Here is a 23885-nt window from a genome sequence, read left to right as displayed (position 1 = left end):
GTATGTGATCATTTGAGATGTCCTAGGGATTTGTTCTCTATGGTTTGAAGAGCATAATGGGAAATTCATCCTTAGAATAGTCTCTTTCTTTGTTCTGGGCTAGAATCATTTTGGTTGGGTTTCTTGTTCATGCAGTGTTTCATTTTGTTGTGCTTAGGGTTATTTTAGATGGCTTTGATGCTAACAAAAAAGCAGATGTTTTTGTTAATTAATTCACAACTCAACCATTCATTCATCTGTTCATTTATTTGTACAACAAATATTTATTGAACTCCTACTCAATGTCCCACCTAAACTACAGGGAAAGAGGCAGACATCATAGCTGTCCATCTGTTGTTCTGTTTAACAAAGTGAAACATGGTGTCAAGAGGTTGGAGGATGGGGATAACTGTGAAGCAGTGGTTCTTCTCCAAGTCTGGTGTCCCCACCAAGAAGCATTGGCCGTACCTGAAAATTTGTTAGAAATGCCAGTAGTACCTCTCTCTGATCTTTCATTGTTAGTGTATAGAAATGGAATACTACTCAGCCATAAAAAAGGATGACATCATGCCATTTGCAGCAACATGGATGGAACTAGAGAATCTCATCCTGAGTGAAATGAGCCAGAAAGACAAAGACAAATACCATATGATATCACTTATAACTGCAATCTAATATCCAGCACAAATGAACATCTCCTCAGAAAAGAAAATCATGGACTTGGAGAAGAGACTTGTGGTTGTCTGATGGGAGTGGGAGGGAGTGGGAGGGATCGGGAGCTTGGGCTTATCAGACACAACCTAGAATAGATTTACAAGGAGATCCTGCTGAATAGCATTGAGAACTATGTCTAGATACTCATGTTGCAACAGAAGAAAGGGTGGGGGAAAAAACTGTAACTGCAATGTATACATCTAAGGATAACCTGACCCCCTTGCTGTACAGTGGGAAAATAAAAAAAAATAATAATAATAAAAAAAAAAGAAATAGGGAAGCAATCCTGTTTACCATTGCATCCAAAAGAATAAACTACCTAGGAGTAAACCTACCTAAAGAGGCAAAAGACCTGTACTCTGAAAACTATAAGACACTGATGAAAGAAATCAAAGATGACATAAATAGATGGAAAGACATATCATGCTCATGGATTGGAAGAGTTAATATTATCAAAATGACTATACTACCTAAGGGAATATACAGGTTCAATGCAATCCCTGTCAAATTACCAAGGACATTTTTCACAGAACTTGAACAAAATATTTTAAAGTTTGTTTGGAAGCACAAAAGACCCAGAATAGCCAAAGACATCCTGAAAAAGAAAAATGGAGCTGGAAGAATCAGGCTCTTGGACTTCAGACTATACTACAAAGCAACAGTCATCAAAATTGTATGGTACTGGCACAAAGACAGAAATATAGATCAGTGGAACAGGATAGAAAGCTTGGAATTAAACTCACACACCTACAGCCAACTAACCTATGACAAAGGAGGCAAGAATATACAATGGAGAAAAGACAGCCTGTTCAATAAGTGGTGCTGAGAAAACTGGACAGACACATGTAAAAGAATGAAATTAGAACACTCCCTAACACCATATACAAAAATAAACTCCAAATGGATTCAAGACCTAGATAGAAGACCAGACACTATAAAATTCTTAGAGGAAAACAGATGCCAAACACTCTCTGACATAAACAACAGCAACATCTTCTCAGATCCACCTCTTAGAGTAATGATGTAAAAATAAAAATAAACAAATGGGACCTAATCAAACTTCAGAGTTTATGCACAGCAAAGGAAAACCTAAATGAAACAAAAAGAAAACCCACAGAATGGGAGAAAATCTTTGCAGTTGAATCCACTGACAAGGGATTAATCTCCAAAATTAATAAACACCTTCTGCAGCTCCATACCAAAAAAACAAACAACCCCATCAGAACATGGGCAGAAGATCTAAACAGACAGTTCTCCAAAGAAGACATACAGATGGCCAAAAAACACATGAAGAGATGTTCAACATCACTCACTATTAGAGAAATGCAAATCAAAACAACCATGAAGTACCACCTTACACCAGCCAGAATGGCCATCATTAAAAAGTCCACAAACAGTAAGTGCTGGAGAGGGGGTGGAGAAAAAGGAACCCTATGACACTGTTGGTGGGATTGTAAATTGGTGCAACCACTGTGGAAAACAGTATGGAGACTCCTCAGAAAACTAAAAATAGAACTACCATTTGATCTAGCAATCCCACTCCTGGGCATCTATCCAGAGAAAACCATGACTCGCAAAGATACATGTACTCTGATGTTCATTGCAGCACTATCTTCAATAGCCAAGACATGGAAACAACCTAAATGTCCTTAGACAGATGAGTGACTAAAGAAGATGCGGTACATATACACAATGGCATATTATTCAGCCATTAAAAGGAACGAAATACTAGCATTTTTAGCAACATGGATGGACCTAGAAATTATCATGCTAAGTGAAGTCAGCCAGACAATGAGACATGAACATCCAGTGCTTTCACTGACATGTGGAATCTGAAAAAAGGACAGACTGAACTTCTTTGCAGAACAGATACTGACTCACAGACTTTGAAAAACTTATGGTCTCCGGAGGAGACAGTTTGGGGGGTGGGGCGATGTGCTGTGGTTGTGGGATGGAAATCCTATAAAATTGGATTGTGATGATCATTGTACAACTACAAATGTGGTAAATTCATTGAGTAATAAAAAAAAAAGTAATGCCAGTAGTCAGGCCCTACCTCAGATGCACTGAACCATGAACTGTGGTGGAATCTGGCAGCCTGGTTTAAAAGGGTCTTCAGGTGATTTCAGTGCACACTAATGTGCGAGAACCACTGTTCCAAAAAAAAAAAAAAAAAAAAGTTAATTAAGAAAATTCAGTTTTGGTTATGTGAACAAGAAAATAAGGTTGTGTGGTATTCTGTATCTGCACAAAGGGGAGAGGAGATGGGGAGAAAGGACTCTGAGATAATGGAACTTCCAGAAGTCCTTTTTAAAAAAAATCTGTTGTATATTCAGACTTAATTAAAAAAAAAAAAAAACAAGGATATGCTACTGTGTGTCTGATTGAAGACTTCTGGGATTATTTTTTGGTTCATCTTATGTGCTTCGGAACCCCATTGCTGGTTGGATATGGGAGTAAGATCCTTGTATTGTGATATTTATCTGAAAACTGTAGGCAGCCCTAAAGTTGACAGAACTACAGATCAGCTGTAAGGCTGTCCTCATCACTTGGACCCTTGCTGGTGTCCTGGTAGCAGCCAGTACTGCTCTCAGTGTCACACTGATGTTTTGTTGGCATTCACCTTGTGACTTTTACTAGTCTTGGGATGTGAGTGTTAGTTAATAAGTAGTGGACTGTCTGAGTAATAACTTAGCATTTTACTTCTTTCAGTGATGGCGTAATATGGATGAAATGATTTCCCAGTTTCACCATTGTTCTCCTCCTTTTGCTCACAGTGTTTTCCCCCAGCAGTCTTTCTTCTATACTCCTATAAACAGATACCTGGGGGACTTGTCCTCAGTCCCTCATTCATGTCCAGATATGTTTAGATTAAAGCTGTCACTGTGTTACACACATCGCTCAGGTTTGTTAGTTATGTGCAGTGATAGCAGCTACAGTTGATGCTGTTTGTTCCTCTTGTGTCTAGGGAGGCATGATGACATAAGGGAGTGAGCACGAATTTAGTGTTGGAGCTTCATCGGATGTCTCCCAATCCCAACAAAGCCACATGGCCTGGGAAAAAACACCCATCTCCCATTGCCATATTTGCAGAATTTTTGTATCAACTTGTCTCTAAGCATCTTTCCTTTCTAACATCCTGTGATTCTGTCACAATCTGTATAAAAGTGTTACTCTTGGGTTTTTAGCCATGAATATCATACTTATTTGGGAATCAAATATGCGTGGGTTTGGAGTATTGGGAAGATGTTAGAAGGGGGAGATTAACTTCCATTCTTTATCCCCCCCAATCCCAGAATCCTTTGTAGAAACCCATTTCCTACAACCTAACCAATCACTGGAAACAGCAAGTTCTCACCATTAAGCTCATGGTTACATGGATAGATTTGGGTTGCTCTGTTGTTGCTTCTCTGTGACAAATTCAAATATATCTTCAACCATTAGGATTTTTGTCATCAGGACAACTCTTCAATTTCCCTTCTCCATTTTTTCAGATTCAAATCATTTCCCATCACTTATGCTGTAAACATACTCTTAAAAATATTCATCTTGTGTCACATATTATACTGAGGATCCTATTCTAGGAATTGAGCTTTGATCATTTAGGAAGACCCTGTGTTCAACACGGTGTCTAACATATATAAAGTACTTACTGACAAAACTCCAATTCAAAAAGATAACATGTACCTGTGTGTTCATGGCAGCACAATTCACAATAGCCAAGACATGGAAGTAACCTAAATGTCCATCAACAGATGAATGGATTAAGATGTGGCATATATATATGCAGTGGAATACAACTCAGCCATCAAAGAGAGCCAAATAATGGCATTTGCAGGAACATGGAGATTTTTGTACTAAGTGAAGTAAGTAAGAAAGAGAAATACAAATACCATATAATATCACTTATATGTGAAATCTAAAATATGGCATAGGTGAACCTATCTGCAGAGCAGAGACAGGCTTATAGGCATAGAGAATAGTCTTGTGGTTGCCAAGGGAGAGGAGGGGTGGAGTGCAAGTTTTGGGTTTATAGATGCAAACTATTACATTTAGAATGGGTAAGCAATGAGGTCCAATTGTTGTCACAGGAAACTATATCCAGTCTCTTGGGATAGAACATGATGGAAGAAAACATGAAAGGGAATGTATTTGTTTGTATGACTGGGTCACTTTGCTGTACAGCAGAAATTGGCACAACATTGTAAATCACCTCTACATTAATAAAAAAAATAAAATAAATGTTAAAGTACTTAATAAATGAAGAATTTCTTTAATTAATAAAAGTTGGAGATAGTGGACAGTGGTCTGCAGACTGGTCCTAGTCCATGAACTTTTTTTTTTTTTTACCAATCCATCATTAGAGAAGTACAAAAATTGAGAAAAATAGAAACTTTATAACAATTTAACCTTGCTAATCAATACATTTATTTCACTGAAGAGGGCACATAATATATTTTGTACATTGACTTTTTATCCTACAAGTTTGCTTAAATCACTTATATCTAGCTTCTTTTTGGTAAATTCATTGAGATTCTACATACTCAGTAATGTCCTTGGCAAATAAGGTTTTATTTCTTTCTTTCCAACCTGTGTACCTTTTATTTGTGTTCCTTTCCGTTTTCGCTAGGATAATGTTGAATAGAACTGATGAGATGGGATATGCTTGCATCATTTCCATCTAGAAAGCATTCAATCTTTCACCATTAATTATGATGTTAACTGTAGATTTTACCATAGATGACCTTATCAGATTGAGGAGGTTTCCTTCTATTCCAAGTTTCCTGAGAAACTCTGTTGCAGATGGGTATTGAGTTTTATCAAATGCTTTTCCTTGAAATCATCTTATGGTTGTTCTTTTTTGATTGTCAACATAGGGAATCGCTTGACTGATTTTTGAATATCAAAACAACTTTGCATTCCTGGGATGAGCCCCAAATGGTCATGATGCATATATTGCTGAATTTGATTTTCTGAAAGTGTTTTAGGACATTTGCATCTATGCTCATGAGGGTTATTGGTATTTAGTTTCTCTTATTGCAGTACCTTTGCCAAATTTTGGAATTCTGGGTGATATTAGTGTCATAAAATCATTTGGGAAGCATTTATTTTCTTATTTGTCCTGGAGGAATTTTTGTGTAATTGGTATTATTTTTTTCCCTTAAATGTTAAATTCATCAGTGAAGTTATCAGGGTCTGGAGTTTTCTCTGTGGAATTTTTTAGCTCAGGGTTTAATTTCTTAAATATAAGACTAGGAGTTCCTGTTGTGGCTCAGCAGTTAATGAATCCGTCCAGGATCCACGAGGATGTGGGTTCGATCCTTGGCCTCGCTCAGTGGGTCGAGGATCCGGCATTGCTTTGAGTTGTGGTATGTAGTTCACAGACGTGGCTCAGATCTAGCATTGTGTGTAGCACTGTGGTGTAGGCCAGCAACTGTAGCTCCGATTTTATCCGTAGCCTGGGAACCTGCATATACCGTGGGTACCGCCCTAAAAAGACAGACAAAAAAAGACTATTCATCTATTTCTTTAACAAGTTTTGGGAGTTGGTGTTTTTTTATAGAGTTTTACACATCAGTAATGATGTCTCCTTTTTTTATAAAGTTATCATGAGTCCCTTATTATATATCATATTATATTTTAAATATTTTTAGTATCTGTAGTGATGATTTTTCTTACATACTTGATTTTGATTGTGTTATCCCTGTTTTCTTGATTAGTCTGTCTAGTATTGTCAACTTTGCTAATCTTTTGAAAGATTAGCATGTATTTTTTTAAATTAAAGTATAGTTGATTTACAAAGTTTCTTCAATTTCTGTTGCAGCATGTATTTTTAATTAATATTATTGTCTCTGTGTGTCTTATTGATTTCTACTGTTTATTATTCCTTTTCTCTACTGTCTTATTTGTTATACCTCTGTATTTTTTTTTTAATGGTTGCTCTGGTATTTACAGCATGTATTTTGAATTTATCACAGTCTACTTTCAATGTATAATCAAGAACCTTAAAATAGTGAACTTTAATAATCTCTATGTTTTAATACACATATGTATAAATTCCATTGTTATTTTTGTTTAAGGTGTCAGTTACTTTTCAAGATGTAATTTTTTGGGAATTTATAAACATTTTAACTCACATTTCATAGCTCTATTTATTTTAGTAGACCCAAATTTATATCTCGTAATATTTTCCTTTCGTCAAGAAATTTCTGTAAAATTTATTTTAGTGTAGGCTCGGAAATTGTCACTGAGCAGAAATTGGGTCATTCATGGAACTCATATCTCTTTGTTTCACTTTTTTCTAAGGTCAAGTTTTGTCCTGCCTCTTTTCCAGTGCGTAAACACTCAAAATATATTTCATGTATTATTTCAAGTTTTCTGGTTGTTCATGACCAAAAATTAAGTATTGTTCTGTCACCCCATTATAGCCTGAAGAGAAGTTCTTGAATAGAGTATAGATCAAAAGGAATTTGTGAAAGTTTGGAAAAAACAAAACAACAACCACATCAACAATAATTGGACCTTTGCCAGAGAGCAGCATTGTTCAGTAGAACTTTGTGAGTTGATGGGCATGTTCTCTATCTGCACTATTCTCTACAGTGGGCATCAGCAGACATGTGGCTATTTCAAAACATCTAGAGTACTTGAAATGTGATTATTGTGTCTGAGGCACTGAATTTTAATTATATTTAATTTCAGTAAATTTAAATAGTAACATGTGGCTAGTGGGTACTCTATTGGACAGCTATCTAGAGCCTTTTGGAAAATGTTGACAAGACCAGAACAGAAAGAATGTCAGTAGAGGAGAACAAGACTAGTTTGAGGGTAAGGGATGGATGTTGATCTTTTTAGGTAAAACAAGGAGCTGGGTAATGTGTGCTTAAGGATTGTGCTAAAGAAGAGGATAGGAAAATTAGGGAAGACAATGACATAATATAGTGAGGGTTTAATGAATGTTTCAAAAAACACTTTGGACTCATGTGCTAATTAGTCATTGCTGCTAATAATATTTCCTTAGTGGTCTGAGGTTAAGATGAGCAATTGCATAACAGATATCACAAATGAGTAGGGACAACCATCTCAATTCCAACTTTCCCTGCCGTTCAGCACTCTAGGGATTTCTAATTCCCAGGAAGACAGTTTGTGATGTCCTCCCTATGCCCCAATGTACATAAAGGAGGTAATAAATAAATTGATCAAGAATAACACCTCTTCCAGGATGTTAATAAACCTGGCATTTTTCTAATATGGAGCACAGAGTACAGGAGATAGCTGCCTTTAAACTTGCCTTTCATGGTTATCTGTTGTCCAGAGTGATCATCCGTAATGGCACCAGTTCTTGGAAGCCCTATTCCTGAAGGTTAAATACTGAAAGAGCAACATGTCAGGGACCCTTTCTTGAGTTCCATTCTCATGATAATTGATGACCTGTGCATGTGAAAAATATACAAGGGTCTCCCCAGGAAGTTGTACATGTCTGTAGTAACTTCAAGCTAAAGCAGAGACAAGGGGGTCTCTTTTTCCCTTTGGGTGCCAAGTTACATTTGAGTGTCTGTATGGAAGTTCTATTTCCAGGTTATCATTTCAAGAAGGCCTCTTCATGATTGACTTGTTTTTATGGACCAGACTATTAAAGAAAATAGGAGATAAATTGTATTGTTTGCCATCTGTATCTACAGTGCTGAATATATAATTCACCAAAAGATACATAAACACACAGGCTTCTATTAGTCACTGTCAGGATATCTAACAGCTTTGCTTGCTTGTACCTAGTCCACCATTAGTTTTAATCAGAAATATGGTGTACTTATGTTTTCTTTTGAAAAATGCTTATCTTTAACATATAATAAGGTAGCCTGTAGATCTCATTTACTGGCTTGTAACAGCATATTCGAGATTGTAGAATGGCCCAAGTAGGACACACAGTAACAGGGGTCAGATAAAATACTGCAGTAAGTTCATTCACAGAAGGAACATGTGAAATTCACAGAGTTCTTGAACAAGAAATCTGGGAAGGCATGTGGGGCAGAACCAACTGGCATAGAGTAGAGGACTTTGGTTGGGAGGTAGAAAATGGAGTTTTTCCAAGTCTTGTGGAAGGCTCAGTGCCAAAAATGTGAGCTCAGAGGGTCAGTGCCTGGCTCTAATTCTTGGCTTTGAGTTACTGGTTCTGTGACCTTGGACTGGCATTGGAACACAGAAGCAATACTTCCTACTTCTAATCATTTTATAAAAATCATATGAGTTCAAATTTTTGTAAATACATGCCTGTAGATTTGGGTTCAGATGTGGCTGGTGGGGCAGTCTTGGTGCAGGGATTTTTGTGTGAGGGTAAGGCTTTAGGAGGGGCAAGAATGATAACACATTCTAAGACAAGGGAGATGCTTAGATGACAGATTTTGTTTGTGGACACAATGAAAATGTTGGAGTATAGATGTGATTTCAGGGCCATACATTGCCTGTCAGAGCCCATGTGGACCTATTTTTGAGCCTTAGGAGGTGGACTGGAATGAATAAAGAAAAACCTAGTTTCACTAGATAAATTTTGAGAGGAAAGGCCTGTTTTGTTGTAACTAAGTGCTGTACTTGTGCCAGTGAACAGTATTTGCCTCCTTTTGGATTTCTACTGCATCATGATGTGATGTAGAAAAGCATAGAAGTTTGATTTGTAAGGCACACCAATCCTTATATGGAAACACCAACAAGAGGTCATACTCTTCTGGCTTCACCATTTGCATTGTATCAGCTACTTTAGTGGGAATAAAAGATACTTTTCAATACTTAACTAAGAGGAAAATAGTGGACATGAGCCAGAAGATGGGAAGATTTTCATAATACAAGTGAGATATACACATGGGATGTCCAGAAATGATTTTGGGGGAGGAATTTTAAGGGCATCTATGTTTACCATTATTTTATCTTTTTTGGTACACCTGCAGCATATGGAAGTTCCTGGGCCAGGTGTCAAATCTAAGTGTGACCTATGCCACACCTGTGGCAACACTGGATCCTCAACCCATTGCACCACAGTAGGAACTCCTGTGTCTACCATTATGGTGCAAAAGGGCACTTATCCTCCCCAATTTTGGACCTAAGTTGTTGAAGTCTAGCGAATGTGAGGCCGTGGAAGAACATGGCAGCCTGGTGCTGGCTACATGGTAAGGACTAACAACTGTTCTCTCCTCCTTTCTCTTCTTCCTGGAGACAGACACTTATACACTGATAGCAAAGACAGAGTCAAAGACTTTTTCCTCTAATTCTACTGCTTAAGCTTCCCTCCAAGATCTCAAAAGTTTAAGTAGTTCCACTTGTTTAAAAGAAGTTGCCAAATTGAAGCTCATTTGGTAAGGCTGGGTTGGTAAGAATAGCCAAGTGGAGTTTGGAGTCTTGAGTCTTTTTTCTGCTTCTGTCACTGCCAAATTAGAATTATATGGCCTTAAGCAAGTTATTTAAGTTCTTAGGACTCAGTTTTCTTGTTTGCAAAGGAAGACTAGCACCCTTGACCCCCAAGCACCCTTCTCTGACCTTCTGCGAGTTCCTCCATGTTCTAACTTCTCTGATTCTGTCCGCATTCCTCACATAGTGTCTGGAGGAGTTACTCTGAAGGCTGTAGTGGTCCCAGGAGGCTTCTCAAACTACAGCGGAAATAAGTCAGTGCTGGAGTGCTCAGCAGACACTGAGGAAAGCTGTTTAAAATTGAGTGTTCTGGAATTCCTGTCATGGCGCAGTGGTTAACGAATCCGACTAGGAACCATGAGGTTGTGGGTTCGATCCCTGGCCTTGCTCAGTGGGTTAAGGATCTGGCGTTGCTGTGAGCTGTGGTGTGGGTCGCAGATGTGGCTCGGATCCCATGTTGCTGTGGCTCTGGCATAGGCCAGTGGCTACATCTCCGAGTAGACCCCCAGCCTGGGAACTCCATAGGCTGCAGGAGTGGCCCTAGAAAAAAGGCAGAAAGACAAAAAAAAAAAAAAAAAAAAAAAACTGAGTGTTTTGGAGTTCCCATTGTGGCACAGAAGAAACAAATCCGACTAGGAACCATGAGGTTTCGGGTTCAGTTCCTGGCCTTGCTCAGTGGGTTAAGGATCCTGCGTTGCTGCGGCTGTGGTGTAGGCTGGCAGCTACAGCTGTGATTAGACCCCTAGCCTGGGAATCTCCATATGCTGCAGGTGCTGCCCTAAAAAAACAAGAGACAAAAATAAAATAAAATAAAATAAAATAAAATAAAATAAAATAAAATAAAATAAAATAAAATAAAATAAAATAAGAGTGTTCTTTGGGAGTACTAGGAAGAGACAAGACAAAAAGCAGATTGGGGTCCAGTGGTGAAACCTCTCCCCATCTTCATTTCTTTCAGATTTATCTGACAGAGTTGTAACCGGGGCTGGTTCCAAGAACTCTGCCTACCTCTATAGGGCGAAGCAAGCAGTGATGAAGTGTATTTTACTTTTGTGCACAGAAGCTGGTTAACATTTCTACAGAATGGTAATAATTACCATTTTTTGAGTGCTTGCCTAGTGTTAAACCAAAATAAACAGACTGCCAGTGAAAGTGGGTTTATTGGGGATCAACAGAGAATTAGTTTGATGTCTGCAACCACTTGGAGCCATACAGAAGTCCTTGCACAACGAGGGAAGGAAAAGGCTTTAATACAGGGGGGAAAGGAAGCTGGGAGGGCTATAGTAAACACAGAGTCTGTGGCTTTTCCTCATTCTGTTGGGCTTGGCTATCATTGCAGGGCATGAGGGTGCCCCGCTTCTGGTATCCCAACTCTATTTAATTGAGTTTCTGATTGTCCTTTTTTTTTTTTTTTTTTTTTTTACACTAAACTAATCATAAGTCCAAAATGTTTTATGTTCATTTTCTCATTTAGTTCTCCCGACACTCAATTAAGTTGGACTCATTTTGCAAATGAAAAATCTATAGTTCAAGGATGCTTGCTGTCAAAATTCACACAATTGGCAAGTCATAGAGAGGGGTTTGAATCTGCATCTGTTTTGACCTCTGATGCTGGGCTTTTCCGTTGACTCCTTGAAGGCTGGTCCTGTATGACAAGCTTCTCAGTGCAGAACACATGCAAGTCTTTGGGTAGTTGAATGGTAAATGAATTAATCAAAATAATTAAACATCTCAAGCATATTAAATACAAAATAACGAGGACATGGTTGGATCTCCACATGAATTCCTCCTGATGAAGCACTTTCTGCCGTGACAGAAAAAAAGTCCCTCGGTAATTCGAAGCATATACAGCAATTAATTTTACATGTATATGGTCTTTTTTTTAAAACTGTATTTTAGTTTTTTAAAGCACCATTTTAATATCTGTGCTATAGCATAATTATTTTGGGAAGGGGCAGCAAGAGATTTCAGTGGCATCACAAACAATTTTTAATACAACAGCTGCAAGGTTTAAATCCACCCTGTGCTGTCGGAGGGAAGGTAGTCTCTAGCTGCACCTCCTGCTGCAAGGTCATTGGTTTGAGTCTAGTCAAAGTTGATTGTGGCTGAAGGTCACCTTCACTTGATAGCTCCTTGGTGACCTCAGTAAATGAGATAGTGGACTTATCCAATTTCACCCTGGGCAACCACCCAGGACTAATTCTGAAGGCTCTTACTGCAAATGGGAGGACCAGCCCTGGCACAGATGCTTATCATTGTGTCCTTTTGCACAGGCTGTGGTTAATTCTGATTATTATTATTATTATTTAATATTATTATTATTATATATTCACTGAGAAGCATCCAACAGAATACCAGTTTGTTAGAAACAAGCTCATTATTTTCGCTTGCTGTTGGTGATGATGGCTGGAGGTGAACACAGGAACAAGTTTGAAGTTCATGACTCCACTTCCACCCACCTCTGATCCCACCCACCACAGAACTGTTCAGGACCAGCAGCCCATGATGCCCAATGAATTCTAATTGTCTCTGCTGTCTGTGAATACTCTCATGGCTCATTATCATTCATGACTTCAAATTATTATGTACTCTCATTTTGGATGCTCAAGTGGAAAATAGCAGGCAGGACATTAAAATCTTTCATAGGTTCGTTGACTCATGAACCCTGGCTTAGTATAAGCCTTCAAATGTCCTACTTTCAATAACCATGGTTTCCTCCAAGGAATCCTTCCCTAAGGCCCTCCTCAATATACCTAGACTCAAAGTCAGCCACAGCAGTCACACCCCACATGAACCTCACTCTTAGGATGTATGAAACACCATAGAAGAGGTGGGTATGCATTCTCTCAGTCTATTTCCTTAATTATCTTATTCTGTTCACACTTTAGAATTCTGATGTTCCTTTAAGAAACAGGTGGAATATTAATTAACTCATTAACAAGATTTAGCTCTGTAATCTCCTGAACACTTTGCCATCATGGCTCTCTGTTAATCTTCTAATCCTGAAAACACATTTTCTTTTAATTATTATGACTTTGGTTGTTCCTGTGTTTCAACCTTTTGGTCTCAGATATGAATCCTTGGACTCGTGTCTTTAGTGAAATCTTGTCTTTTACTTGAATGGAAAACCTCTGCTACTCAAGTATCTCTCCCATGGGTGACTGCAGTCTGAGGCAATATGTTCTTGTAGGAGGAACCCAGGCATAGCCTACAGAGTCCATGGGCAAGAGAAGAAGGACAGTATCCCAGCCATGGAAGAGTTCATGGTTCTTAATAAATTGGCATGGAGTCAACTGAATCAGTGAATGCTCTAGCAGTGACTCTGTGAGCAGTTCCTTCCACTCTTTCCCGTTTGGCTCACAGGGCCCTGAGGGAATTCCCGCCACATAACTATGACCTCACATTCTTACTGAAGGAGATGAAACCTCCTGATTCGACCACCTGGCCTTAGCCTCAACTGCCACCTGTCTACCAATTACTTTAGTGGTGCAAACAGAAGTTCTTATCTGCTTGTATAATATGTCTGATTTTCTCTCTCTGCACCTGGCTGTAAGAAAAACCACTCTGTTTAATTTTTCTAAATCAAATTAGTTCTGAGTTTGTGCCCACACTAGTCATGCTTGGAAGAAATTCAAAGTCAGTAATAGTTTTGGAGACAGGTGGCTTATGGGAGTGTCCAGAAACTGAAGAAATACTCTCTGGTCCTCAGTCTGTGGTCGGCTCTGATACGTATACGGCGCATATACAGACCTGTCAGGACTTCAGCTTGGATTCAGAGGTCTGGATGTCCTTTAAGTCTTTAGCACCTGGCATCCTGAAGCCCCACCAGGCAGTCCAGTGCTGTGAGGGAGCTGGCCAAAGCTTTGTTTCCTTTCCAGGCTTTATAAATCCCTTCCTTTTCTGAGATCAGCCATTCTGTCTTTAACTCTCCAAGTATTTCTCTCTAATCCTTCCTTTTGCAGAAGATCTTGACTGTAGGGTAAGCATATGTCATAAGAATCTGGATACTTCTAAGGGTAAAAGGGAGATTTCATAAAACCTATACAAGGAAAAGAGGCATAAACCAGGGTGTGTGATTGTCTTATGTGAGGCCTTTCTAAATGAGTCTTCAGAAACACAGCATTGATTCCTTCTTCCTAGAGGTGACAGTAGGGAAAAAAGATGCTGCTGTTGGTTTCCCCTTCTCATAAACTCATCCTTTTACATGCATGTACCTTGGATCAAAACCTGATTCTTTTCTGGGAAAGTTATACTCCCTGGCAGCACATATGTGAACAGAGAGGGAGAATGCCAACACTCTCTTAATCACCAGGATCCACCAAAACTACCTTCAAAGACATTACAGTAAGGGATTTGAGAACAGATTACCAAGGAGCAATGGCCATAAGCCTGAAATGCCAATTTATCATGCCTTGTGGCTGCCATTTCCCTCTGCTTTGTGCCATGAGTGGAGAATTTGAGGTCCTTGCTGTGGGCGGTGAGGCTGCTGGGTAAACACAAGTTGAGATGCAGCTCAGCCGAGATGCTCTTCCAATGCTGAGCTTTCTGGGGAACCCTCTATTTCCAAAAGCCATTAAGGGCACTCAAACCTTTACTTTAATAGAAAAAAGCCTCCATCTCAGGAGCTTAAATTCATCTCCAGGGTGGACCTGGGCAGGTGGCAGAAGTGTAGCTATTGTTATAGCAATTTGTTCTGTACAAACAGCAGCCCCCAGGCAGAGAAATGTGAATAGTTAACTTGCTTTTTTCCTCCTAGGTTATTTGTTTCCTGAGCCCCTGTGGTGCCACCTCAGAGATGGCAGAGCAACCTTTTCCTGTCCTGTTGTCATACTGAGTCCTCCCAACATCTACTGGTGACTGCAGAAGCCCAGTTTCTCCCCAGTGGACAGTCAGACCACTGACTGGTCTGAGAGGAGAGAATGTCAATCTTTAACCAAAAGACACATAAAAACCCAATTATCCTACAAAGAGAGCAGAAGAAAAAGTCAGCACTCACCACACTCTTTGTTCCCCAGGTTTATAGAGAACACTTTTTTTAAAAAAACTTTATTGAAGTATAGTTGCTTTACAATCTTGTGTTAATTTCTGCTGTACAGCAAAGTGATTCAGTTATACATATACATACATTCTTTTTCATATTCATCCATAATGGTTTATCACAGGATATCGACTTTAGTTTCCTGTGATGTACAGTAGGACCTTGTTGTTTATCCATTCTATATGTAATAATTTGCATCTATTAATTCCAAACTCCCAATTCATCCCTCCCCTACCCTTTCCCCCTTGGCAACCACAAGTCTGTTTGGAGAACAATTTCTGATTCATGCTGGTGACACTTTTGAGGTGAAGAGTTGATTTGGTTGCTTTTGCAAATTTAGAAATTTTTTTAGGGCTCTGAAAATATGGCTGTACTTCTTTTGTTGACAAGCTGAAAAAAAATCAGATATTCTCCCATATTGCCTGAGAGATGAAAAATATTTTTTGTTTTTGCTTTTAATATCCAGGCCCTCCAAAAAAATCATATATTCTCAGATTCTTATTTGGGGCTTGCTTTTATTTTCTTATCTCCAATAGAGGAAAAACAGTAAGGCACATTAGGAAGAAAATTTTACTCCCTTGTCATTAGGTATATTCAAGAAGAATTTTCCATATTTCAAGGAAAGAATTGTTAAATCTGAGTGTGGAGAGGGTGCTGGGTTTTATTTCCCTAGCCTGTAACAAGGAGTATGAAAAATATTGATTTGCTCCGGAGAGATGCTGGAGCAACTTAATTAAAGTTGCTCAAGTACTTTGGAATCTTTTGATAGGAGGAAGCATTTGAAAGTGATGTAATGTGCTTTCGTTTAATGTGAACTTTTCAGAAACCAGAAGGAAACCTTTCCACACCTTATCCCATTTCAAAACAACATGTAGGGGAAGATATCGTTTCAATATCCCAGTATATTTGGTTGCAATAAATAGAGTCTCTGACCTTTAACAGATGTAAAAGTGAAAACAGAAATTGGACAGGCAGAGATGGTGATCACCTATTTTGCAGAGCCTCTCAGCATATTGACTGGCTGGAGGATGCTTCAGAAAGCTGAAATATGACTTGGTAAATCCACCCCACAGGGGGAGGAGAGTGTGGGCTTCCAAGGCCCTCTGCAAGTTAATTCACAGGAAACAAAGCCTGCAGTGGTCAGTAAACTCAACTTTGTGACAAGAGGCTGGCAGGAAGATCTGCCGGAGTCTTATCTGGGGGCAGACACTTCCCCCGTCTTGGTTCTCCACACAGTACAGAACACATGTGTCCTCCTCTAAAAGGCTCTGAAGGGATGTTCTTAGCTGATGCCTCCAGAAGGTCGTTGTTTCCTGCAACAAAGTCAATACGGAATTCAGCTGACAAGGTCTTGACTCCTCTCCATCATCCTGTCAAGGAGTTGACAGATGCACTTTCCCTATTCCAGCCTCCCAGAGTTCTCTTGCGGGCATGAGTCTGCTTAATAAAGTTGTTGTTGAAACACTGTCTTCTCTCCTGCCCCGGGAGACCAGTTCGTATTTCCATGCTCATTAAAGACTTCTTTTCTGCCAGGATGGATGCTGATTAGGACTTCTTGATTGGGTTCTAGTAGAAAGCTGTGCTTGGCCTGTTAGCAGGGGTAGCCCTCTTCCTGTAAGACACCCTGTGTAATCACAGCTTGAGCTTTGTGCTATCAGAGAAGATGGAGTAGGGGGTTTGGCAGGGAAGAGGAAGTTTTACTGAGTACCTGATGACCTTGAATTCACCTGGCAGCGGCTGTAGGAATACAGTCACACATTGGACTAAAGACAGAGTAAAGGAGTGGGATGGACTGGGAGTTTGGGGTTAGTAGGTGCAAACTATTACATTTAGAATGGATAAGCAATGAGGTCCTGCTGTACAGCATAGGAAACTATATCCGATCTCTTGGGATAGAACTGATGGAAGATAGTAAGAAAAAGAATGTACATATATGTATAACTGGATCATTTTGCTGTACAGCAGAACTTGACAGAGCATTGTAAATCAATTTTAATAAAAAATCTTTTTTAAAAGCTGCCAAAAAAAAAAAAAAAGAGAGAGAATTGGGAGTTCTTGTTGTGGCTAAGTGGGTTATAAACCTGCCTAGTATCCATGAGGATGCAGGTTTGATCCCTGGCCTTGCTCAGTGCATTAAGGATCCAGGGTTGCCATGAGCTGTGGCATAAGCCCGCAGCTTCAGCTCCGATTCAACCCTTAATCTGGGAACTTCTTCCACATGCTGTGGGCGTGGCCCTAAAAAGCAAAAAAAAAAAAAAAAAAAAAAAAAAGAGGGAAGTGAATTCCACCATTCTTGTGAATCTTTTCCTTTTTTGGCCTCTCTCCTAATGAAGGAAGCTTCACCTGGAGTCTCAATCACCATATTTGGTTTTGAGGCAACCTCATTACCCTTAAATTTGCTGTCTCATGCGATTTCTTCAGTTCATGGACTTTCAAACTGGCCTGCGCCACCTTAAGGCACTGGCTGGTCACTGCAGCTCTAATCTGCTGGCTTTATCACTCTTTCCACAATTCTGGCCTTACCCTCGTGGTGTAATTGAAACTGGGCTTTTTGGCCTTTGAATCTACCTTTTCCCACTGAAAGGATTTGGTTATTCTTCTAGCCTTGGTGCCTTGGCTGGGTACCTCTCATGAGGTATCTTGTGCCAGGTTTTAAATCCCAAACTGACATCAGACCCTGAAGGAACCTCCCAAGGGGGCTGTCTGTGGCAACTCACTGTTGAAGGGGACTAAGGTGGATAGGTGAGATTGGGTGTTCACGTTATCATGATAGATCTTGGACACTTCAGTGCTCATTCATTCTGTTTCCTCTTAGTTTCTGTCATGATTGTTCAGATGATACAGCGGCTAGCATTTCAGTTCCCCAGACTGCAGGCAGCTAGAGTCCTGGAACTCTGCCAGCTTGCTTCCTACAGGCTTGAATTCTCCTAATACTTTTTCTTTTAGAAACTGGATGGTTTCTAATTTAAGTTAGTGTTCTTGTACTTTCGCTACTGCTGAAATTTTGCATGTTGTGTATATATATAATTTATTTGTCTTTCCATTGCTATGGTGTTTCTGATTTTGTCCTACTATGAATATTTTTATAAGTATATTTTTGTGTACTGTTTCAGGAGGATATGTACCTGGAGATTCAACTTTGGGTCATAAGGTATGAATAGTTTGTGAGATACTGCCAAATGGTCCCCCCAAACATTGTAGCAGTACTGCTGCCAAAGAAACTATTAGAAGAATTTGGAGGACACCTGCTGTTCCATTGCTTGTAATGATTTCCCTCCACATGTTGTTAAACTGCTTCCTTCTTATGCTACAAATCTCAACTAAATGTGTCTTCCTGGGGTGCATTCCTTGACTTTTCTACCTTTCATTCTCTTTAACATGCCTTCCTTCTCCATAGTAATTATTAGTACTTGAAATGCTCTAACTAGGTTACTTATTTCTGTGCACATGTTTTTCCCTCTTGCTCTCCATTAGGAGATATTGAGAGAGGGCTTCTGCCTTGTATCCTCAGCACCTGGAACAGTGACTGGAACATAGGAAGTGCTCAGAAAATCACTGGTGATTGACTAGTTTATCCATACTGTTCAAAACACTAATTTTATTGATTTCTAAACATGTTAAGGGCATTTACTATTGACTAGTTACTGTTTTGAGCACTTTACACAAATTAACTACTTTTATGGTTGTGACAACTGTATGAAGTATTTACTATCTCCATTGTATAAATAGACCAGGGGAGGCTAAATAATTCATGCAGGATTTGGTAGCTAATCAGCTATGAAGCTGGGATTGAGACTCAGGCAGAATCACTCTAGAGTCTTTTCATTTGACTATTACAACATCATGCCTATTTTCTGGGAGGAAAATATGTTGTTATTTTACTTTTCATCCTCCTACTTGCTAATAGTGTTGAAGCTCATTTCACATGTTTATGAATGATTTATAAGTCCCCTTTTTGTGAACTGGCTGTTGTGTGTGTGTCTGTGTGGTTTACTGTTATTTTAACTTTCTCTTCCCCTTCCTCCCATTTTTCATTTTTGTATAGAAACAAACTTTTGAATAATTCTGTTTCTTAAATATGTATATGTATTTAAGGTATGTGACATGATAATTTGATATACATATACATTATTATTATAAAGTTAATTAATATATCATTTCCTCACATAATGACCATATTTTGGTGATTAGTGTACTGTAATATGCTCTCCTTGCATATTTCTAGTATTAAGGACAGTTAGAATCCACATATTAAGTCAGATAATAATAAAGTATTTGTGTTTCCCTGTCTGGCTTATTTCACTGGGTGTAATGTCTTCCATGTTCAGCTATATTTTCACAAATGTCAGGATTTCCTTCTTTCTCATCACAGAATAATATTCCATTTATATATACAATATATAGTTCATATCTTCTTTATGTATTCATCCATCAAAAGACACTTGGTTTGCTTCCATATCTTTCCAGTGCATAGGAATTAATATGTGGGCTGGCTTTGTTTGACACTGAGGGGTCAATAAGCAAATGAATTTGGGGGCAGGTTCTGCCAGAAAACATACTCAATTCTGATGTGAATTAATACAAATTATTAATAAAGAAATTAAATATAGCAAGGAAAAGAAGTGATTAGCTGGTTTTTTAAACTAGGTTGATATTAAAAGCATAATTACATTTCATTTTTGCAGAATAGTTCCATTTTTGTTACAGTTAATGTCATAAATAAATACAACCAGTTGTTATCTCTTGGGATTTAAAAAATCTATGAACAGTAGTAGGCTAACCTTGACTTAAAAAAAGAAAAGAAAAACAAACAATTCAGGAACTTTCAGATGAGTAAGCAGGATTTTAATTGTATGTAGTCTGGTAATTTCACTTTCAAAAGAAAGAAATCAAATATTTGGAGGAAAAAGGCAATTATCAGCAGTAAAAATACATACAAAAATTTCTGTTATTATGTACTATAAGGCAAATATATTTGTAAATTTGATTTATATTGAATCTCATCCATGTATATTTGTATACCCCTGTTTGTTGAGTATGGTTCAATGACCATGTGCTGTGCTATATGCCCAGAATACAAACATATATAAGATGTTTAGAGTATATGAATTTCAGTGCACGAATCCAGGTGGATAAAGAATAGAGCACTCTTTATTTTCTTTGAATCAATTTCATTTCTGTCTTGAGTCCTATTCCTGCTGTGTTGACAAGAAATGCAAGGTATAGAAGGCCTGAGTTTCCCTCATCCTGCTCCCATAGGTCATGCCATATGTAATTCCAAGAATCCCTGATGAGAAGATGCTGGAGGGGGCTTCCACTTATTAGATATCTGTGGTGATGAGATAGATCTCTTCCCTGTTTGCATTGTGCCCTTAGATCCTTCCCACCATGCATGGGAGGAAAGAGTCTTATGAGGCTGGACACTCTGGTGTCTAGATGTTTGTCTTGTGGCAACACCAGATCCTTAACCCACCAAATAAGGCCAGGGATCTAACCAGCATCCTTACAGAGACAGTAATGGGTTCTTAACCCTCTGAGCCACAACAGGAACTTCTCTGTCTAGGTTTTTTTTTTTTTTTTTTTTTTTTTTGTCTTTTTGTCTTTTGTCTTTTTGTTGTTGTTGTTGCTATTTCTTGGGCCGCTCCCGTGGCATATGGAGGTTCCCAGGCTAGGGGTTGAATCGGAGCTGTAGCCACCGGCCTACGCCAGAGCCACAGCAACGTGGGATCTGAGCCGCATCTGCAACCTACACCACAGCTCACGGCAACGCCGGATCGTTAACCCACTGAGCAAGGGCAGGGATCTAACCCGCAACCTCATGGTTCCTAGTCGGATTCGTTAACCACTGCGCCACGACGGGAACTCTCTCTGTCTAGGTTTTTGATATTCCTTCTGCAGGGAAGGTCCTCTTCCCTTCATACCAGTTCCCTTTTTTGTTGTTGATGTTGGTTTTTAAAACATTTTCTAATTGAACTGTAGTTGATTTAAAATATTTTGTTATTTTCAGGTGTATAGCAGAGTTATTTAGTTATATGTATTCTTTAAAAATTCTTTTCTATTATAGGTTATTACAAGAGATTGAATGTTGTTCCCTGTTCTGTACAGTAAATCCTTTTTGCTTATCTTTTTTATGTATAATAATTTCTATCTGTTAATCCCAAAGTCCCAATCCCTCTCCCCTTTCTCCTTTGGTAATCATAAGTTTTTTTCCATGTCTGTGAGTTTGTTTCTGTTTTATAAATAAGTTCATTTGTATTATTTTTTTAGATTCCACATATAAATGAGATCATATAGTATTTGTCTTTGCCTGACTTACTTCACTTACTATAGTAATCTCTAGGTCCATCCATGTTGCTGCAAATGGCAATATTTTATTCTTTTATTATGGCTGAATAATATTCCCTTGTATATGCACATCTATTTTATCCATTATTCTATGGATGGACATTTAGGTGGCTTCCATGTCTTGACTGTTGTAAACAGTGCTGCATTGAACATTACAGTGCATCCCTCCATACCAACTTCTAAATGACCAAAATCAATCCATCTTTCAAGAGCCAGATGCTATCCTGGTTTCATCATGAAGCCTTCCCCTCTTCAGAGAACACTAGGTGCAGGGAAATGAATAATAAAACCAAAAACTGAGATGCGCTTATTTCTGGTACCAAAAGAGCAGAATGGAAAGTTAGTCTAGAAATAAACATGGGAGGTAAAGTCATAATCCCATAACAGATATCAGAGACCTGAGTGAGTGGTTACTCATGACTGAGTGGTGCCTGAGCCTGTGGGGCCTGGAGTGGAATACTCATCACTGGGTCCAGCCATGGTCCATTCTACAGTGCTGGTGGGCATCCAGGCTCTTTCTAACTGCAGGCTCTTTCTATACTGTTGTTTGGCTTAGTGGAAATACTTCCTGGTGACTTATCTGAAAGCCCATTGTACTTTCATTGTATTTCCTTTATGACATTAAAATTAATAATACTATGATGAGGTTGTTATTTATCTGTCCTGTCTTCACTACTGGATTCTAGCCTCCTCAAAAGCAGGCCTCTCATCTCATTTGCCTTGGTGTCCTTTGAAGCACCTGGCACAAGACTGCCCATAATTCCCAGACCACCCATTCTAAACATGGAGATGTCAAGTCACTGGTATACAGGATGTTATCAGAGCCATTAAAACATTGATGCTACAGTAAATTCAAAGACTGGTGAGTCTGGTTCCATGTACATGCTTATTTGGCAATCTCTAGATGAAACGGTAATGTTCTGAAGTTATCAGATTGTATTTATCAATATAGCCACATGTTAATTAGACAGAGAGTGCCAGTATTTCTTTTCACAGGCTTGACTGTACTTAACACAGCAGATGTTTAAGTGAAGTCTGAGGGATCCAACCCTTGGCATAGCAACTAATGTCTGCAGCTGTAATTGGCATGAGACCAGAATTCTCCATGAGTCCTAAATCATCCCAACACTAGGGATGAATATGGTCATTTTGCTTATCTCAGTAAAAGAATAACATGATGAAAAGAAGTAATTTTGCTATAAAATACTAAAGCTACTTTAACAGTCTACCACATCTTTCTTTAATGAAGTAGAAACTAGTCTGTGAGCAATTATGATTTGCTTTATAAATGAGGCACTTGGGGTAGATCTTGGAAGAAGCAGAATGATAAAGGAAATCACTTTGTCAATTAAAAATATTTGCCCATTTTAAAATGTGTTTTATTCTATTGGTGCTTTCTCAAATAGGGACGTTCTACCTATTCATAAAAGGAAACCAGTCCCAAATCATTTAGGTAAATAGTACTTCTATGAGCATTATTTGTGCTCAAGGACTCTCCTACAGAAGGCTTTGGAAAAACACTTCTAGAAACTTCTCCAACTCCCATGGCACCTTGAAATGCACTGAGATTGATATTTACTTTCATTCTATCATCTTTTAGTAAAATTGTTTTATCTATAGAGGAATAAAATGTTCAAATGCTTCTGGACACCCTGGATTCTAAAAGTTTACATAAGTCTTTTGTACATCTGACTGAATTAAATATTGGATGTGTCAATCTGTTAATATTATCCCCCTTCCATTTTATAACTCTCCTGCCGATCTGGAAGAACTAAAGGAAACTGAGAGAACTGAGTTAAAGGGATGGTCCAGTAACACATTCTTTGCTTTTCTGTCTTTTCGGCTAAATGCTGCATTGATTGTAGCACTTGAAGGGTTGCTACATTCAGCAATACAAACTTCACATGATTTGATAGGAAGGAAGCCCAGCTCTTTCTCTCCTTCCTTTTCTTCCTGTGTGTTTACTAAAATAGAAAGTGTCAGTAACCAACTTGCCTGTTTACTTTCAGCCCATTGTTTTGGGAAGAATGAGGAGAAAACTGACTAGCATTCAGAAACAAGCAGTCAAATGAAAACACACATCTTTTTTCTTCTTATATATCTACTTGTTTAATCAGAGCATTTGTACTTTGATGTATTATTATTATTTCTCTCTATGGGAATTGACTTGTAATGTTACCTAATCAGTGTGGTTCCAATTTTAATCTTGGAGCTGAGTAATAAATATAAGACATTAATTTCCATAAACCATATATATTTGAAAGCTTCATTTACATAGTGAGCAATTTAGGCCTATAAATTCTAATGTGTTTCTATTCCTTTTGGGTTACTGTTTGCATAACCTTTTTATAGCTCTGGCAAACCATAACGCTGCTCAATGCTGACAAATTTCTTACTGTTGTCCAATGCATAA

General features: G+C 38.6%; 1 protein-coding gene across 1 annotated transcript in view; it reads left to right on the top strand.

The window, feature by feature from the left end:
* The window catches only part of KCNU1 (potassium calcium-activated channel subfamily U member 1), a 610139-nt gene that overhangs the window by 5143 nt on the left and 581111 nt on the right, over nt 1–23885 (top strand). The window lies entirely within an intron of this gene.

Source organism: Sus scrofa, chromosome 15 (assembly GCF_054392235.1).
Source record: "Sus scrofa isolate SSC_HxYL_T2T_F1_AM1 chromosome 15, Sscrofa_HxYL_maternal_Yorkshire_Landrace_v2.0, whole genome shotgun sequence".
NCBI classification, from domain to species: Eukaryota; Metazoa; Chordata; class Mammalia; order Artiodactyla; family Suidae; genus Sus; species Sus scrofa.
Note: the sequence above shows the minus strand (reverse complement) of the source record. Positions and strands in the feature narration are given on the sequence as shown.